This window comes from Aegilops tauschii, chromosome 6 (assembly GCF_002575655.3).
Source record: "Aegilops tauschii subsp. strangulata cultivar AL8/78 chromosome 6, Aet v6.0, whole genome shotgun sequence".
Taxonomy (NCBI): domain Eukaryota; kingdom Viridiplantae; phylum Streptophyta; class Magnoliopsida; order Poales; family Poaceae; genus Aegilops; species Aegilops tauschii.
Window position 1 is genome coordinate 484,480,878 of NC_053040.3, and position 5,130 is coordinate 484,486,007.

The window sequence follows — 5,130 nt, forward strand, 5'->3', positions numbered from 1 at the left end:
CCAGCCGTGGTAGGCGGGAGCAGGCGGTCCTGCCGGCGCTGGTTTGGCTTTGGTGGCTCGAGGAAGAAGAGACTGAAGAAACGCGACAGACGTTGAATGTCAATCCAACGGTCAAGGTTGGCACAATCGTTTGTTGACTAAGCGGACACCAAGTAGCATACTTTTTTATATATAGGAAGAAAACTGCGAGGAAAATGCGTTCGTCTGGCGTCCTCCTCACAGGGAACGTTCGCCACATAAGTGACTAGCACCCTTGGTTTTCAACCGAGAGGTCTTGGGTTCGAGTCCCAGGAACTCTCAATTTTGTCCTCCTTCCTTCCTCGCAAAAAAGGGAAAGAAAATCAAAGACTTGGGAAGGCGTACAGAACAAGCTAGTGTACCAGTAAAGAGACGTTGCCGAGTTTTAGAAAAAAGAAAGACGTGCTCCTATAGCTGGTTCGAATCCAAACCTAGACTATGACTATATATGGTGCTATGCTACTCTGCAAGTAATGAAACTGACATATCCAACGTTCGCTTCTCCTCTTCTCTACTTACTCTGCCTAGCATCAGAAGCTCTGGCCGCAGCACCCATGTCCGCTGGTTGCTCGTCCACCTGCTCTTCAGCAGGCAACAACCAGATATGCGCCAAGTCGCCACCCGTACCATCGCCTGTGGGTCTCATCACACCCCCGCCGGCACGCGCACCACAGCCGATTGCTCATCGCAACCCGCTGCCGTTGGTGTGGTGCCACTGCTGCAAATCACGCAGAGTCATCCGTCACGTCTCAACCACAATCCGCAACCCTGGCCGAGTCTTCTACAAATGCCCGAATCATGGGGTAATAATATGTTTAAGTGTTGTTCTGCTGCTTTCAGTTGCTGATTTTTTTTAATAGTTTGGTTGATGATCTTCCAATTTGATTCGTGGAGAAAAGGGAAGATTCATGTGATTTGTATTTCTGGGAAGTTGCTGATGTGGGGGAATGAAACTACGCTGATTATTTGGTTAGCCGAGGAATCCCAATACCAGCAGGTTGGGGTGTTGGACAAGTAACTGAAGGAACGGCAGAAGAGGAAGATGCAGAGCAGAAGGTTAAAGATGCAGTTCCTCTGATCATGGCCAAGCAACAGCTGCTGAACGGCCTTGATAGCAATGAGGAGATGAAAGAGCTTGTGAAGATAATGGGCAAAATCGATGTGCTCTGTAGGATGATTGTCTCTTTATTTGCAGTGTATGTAGCACTCGTGATGTATTCAGTGGCTACGACATGAGCACTTTGTTGAAACTAGTAATGAATGAAACCTGTGTAGCAGGCTGGGCGTAGTGTTGTGAACATCTAATGATTTCTATTAACGGAAATCAGGGGGTATCCCCTTTTGCTCATATAAATAAATAAATAGCATAGGCCCTGTCGGGTCAGCTTTGTTCTCATTCAAAGACGTCGAGCAAATTGTAGTCCAATAGCAAACTATGTCATCAAATTCAAGTTTCAGAGCCAAATATGAGTACAACTAAACAACAATGTCATCATGTTTTAGTTGTCATACAATCACCAAACACAAATCAGCATACATAACAAGTGATGTTCTCACAGCAAAATACTAAACAACATGTTCATCAGGTTTCAGTTGTCATAGCAAACACAATTTCACATAGTAGATAAAAAATGTCTTCTGACAGGCAAATACGACAAAAGCAATGTAATCATCATCCGCAGCAGCAGCGTCAACATCTTCGCCATGTGTATCAGTCTGAATCGTAATTCCCCACGGTGTCATCTTCTTCTTCGTCCTCAACGTCCTCGAACGTTGGCTTCTTCTTGATCAACTCTTGTATGTCCACAGCACGACATGCAATCTTTTCGCCGGCGTCATTGACGTGATGGTTCTCAAAGATATTAGGAACATCTGTGTTATCTTGTACATCAGGAGCAGTGTAAGCATCATCTTGTTATGCAACTTCATTAAACGAATTCCTCTGCTCAAACCTTTGCAATACTCTCCAGTCATCGCTACGTGCAAATGTGTCTTCCAAGAAAAATATCTGTGTTGCTTGATTTGCCAAAATACAAGGCTCGTTGGTCTGGTACGCCGCCTTGACATTGATGGATTTGAAATAATCATCAGCTCTGGGTTTTGCGATCCTGGAAAACAGGTTATACCAACGACAGCACAACAGAACCACACACCGATGATCCTCGAAACTGGAGATATACTGCAACTGAACAATGTCTGTTATGTTAGCATACATTTCAGTTGTCTCTTTGTCATACGTATCCTGCTCATGATGGCATTGTTTTGTGTCTTCCTGCCTTCGTCTCGTGCAAGGGTGTTGTAGCGCACATCTCCAACAACGCAAGATTCATAATGTCTTACCCGAGTATCAGGACCCATTGCTAGTGAGTAAAGGGCATCATCAACTGCCTGCCCATCCTCCCGCATCTTCTTAACCTATGGTTAGAAAATAGACAAGTTGATCATCTTATGTACTCAATATATTAAAAAAACTGACAGTGCACTTCAAAAGCTTACATGGTTTTTGAACCATTTCGCAAATCCTGCCATAACCAGTTTGTCAATGTTTCTTGGATTTTGCGGAAGTAACTCCTCTTTGTAGATGCTGCACAACATAGTGATCGCGTCAAACATCTAAATATATAAGAATGTGCTGCAAGTTTAGTAGATTACGATGTATAAGCTGCAGTACTGCACTTACTTGATATAAGGTAGTATCTCAGGACAGTTATTCAACACATACCAAACCATTTTGTCCAAATCTTTAGGTTTGTCCTCTTGTCGACTCTTCCCTGTAACTCGAACAGAATAATCGAAAACATTGAGCCCGGGATTGTCTTCACCCACCTCTTTGCTAAGCTGATCAGCTATTTCAATGTATTTTGAGCAGAATGTCAACGCTTCTGTAGCAATGTAGGCTTCTGCAATGGAACCCTCGGGTCTAGCTCTGTTCCTAACATAGCCCTTGAAAGTGCCTAGCCGCCTTTCAATAGGGTAGATCCAGCCATACTGTACTGGACCTCTAAGTAGTGCCTCATCAGGTAGATGAACAGCCAAATGCACCATCACATCAAAGAAGGCTGGAGGGTATATCTTCTCAAGGTCGCATAGGATAGTTGGTATCTTGTCTCTAAGACGCTCCAAAGCATCTATCCTGATATTCCTACTGCAGAGTTCCCTGAAGAATTGTCCCAACTCTGCAACTGCTCTGTATAAGTCAGGGCGGCCCAATCCTCTAAGGATAACAGGTAAAACCCTTTGAAGTAGGATGTGGAAGTCATGAGTTTTCAACCCTTGTACCTTGTTTCCATCTGCACTGACTCTCCTTTCAGGGTTGGAAGCAAATCCATGTGGGAATCTCACACGTGACAGGACCTTGCAGAATTCTTTTCTTTTTACCTTGTCGAAGACGTACACAGCTGGTGCCATATCCCGTGGTTTACCTTCATCTTGCACCTGCAAATCCTTTCTGATACCCAGGTGTGCCAAATCAATCCTAGATTTTGAGGTATCTTTCGTCTTGCCTTCAATATTAAGAAGTGTGCCGATAATGCTGTCACATATATTTTTCTCGATGTGCATCACATCAAGATTATGCCGCAGATCCAAATCTTTCCAATACTCCAAGTCCCACAAAGTGGACCTGCGGGTAAACAATAATCTCTCTTCTACCCTGCCACGCTTCCTTTTCCCACTACCATTACCAGGATGGTTTCCTGGTGTAATATGCCTGACCTTCTCTAATTCCACTTGCAACTCATCGGCGGTGAGCCTCTTTGGCGCATCACGGTTTTCATGCTTTGCATTGAACACATGTCTTCGGTATTTTCTAGGATGCGGCTTGTCCTTGGCAAGGAAACGGCGGTGTCCAATGTAACAGATCTTGCTAAGTATTGTGTATGACAGCGGATTCCTGTCACAGCGAACACATGCATTGTAACCATGTGTCGTTCGCCCTGACATAGTGCCCAAAGCCGGATAATCATGGATGCACCAAATTATAACAGCACGCAGAAAGAAATCAGCTGGTGGGCTGCTATATAGGTCTCGAGTGAGAACACCCTTCCATAGATGTTGAAGTTCCTCCACAAGAGGCTCCATGAACAAATAAAAATCCTTTCCAGGACTTTTTGGACCTGGGATGAGCAAGGCCATCATGTAGTTTGATTCTTTGGTGCAGACATTTGGAGGCATGTTGTAAGGGATAACAAGCACTGGCCACATGCTATATGTGGCGCTCTGGTGGCCAAATGGGTTAAATCCATCTGAAGCTAAGCCAAGTCTAATGTTTCTCGGGTCAGCAGCAAACTCTTTGTGTTTATCATTGAAGCTTTTCCACTCACTACCATGAGATGGATGGCTCATTACATTCTGATCTCTATACTCCTGGTTCCTAGAATGCCATAGTACATCCTCTCTTATTTCAGCATCATGAAACAACCTCTGCAATCTTGGTGTAATTGGAAAATGTCTCAGAACATTATGAGGAATCCTCTTCACAGCATCGCCATCTTTCCATCTTGATGATTTGCATTTCGGGCATTCACTTAAGTTGGCATAATCCTTCTGGAACAGAACAAAATTATTCTTACAAACATGGATCATATCATATCCAATTCCAACTGCACGAAGGAAATTCTTCATTTTACTGTAGGTGTGTGGCAGCTCAGACGCATCTGGGAAAGATTCGCGGAAAGCAGCCAACATCGCATCGAATGATTTGTTGGTCATCCGCTCAGATGTCTTCACCTGAAGAAAGGTGACCATAGCTGAGAATACTGACAGCTTATTTCCTGGGGTGACAGCAACGTTGCATTTTTCCAACATGAGGGCCCACCGTTTTTCTTCTGCAGGTGAAAGTTCACGGAATGCACGAGCATTTCGTAGCATTGTTTCAATGTTGGTCAAACTCACTGGCTCCGCCACCACCACCTCCTCCTCCTCTTCCACCCGAGCATCAGGCAGATCAAGATGGTGATCTGTTGCTTCCACGTAGTCAATAACATTGACGTTCACAGCTTCACCATGATGAACCCACCTAGTATATGTGACCGACATCCCATACAAGTGTAGATGATTTTGCACAGTTGACTGGGGTCTTGTAACTGAATTCATACAACTGCTACACGGGCA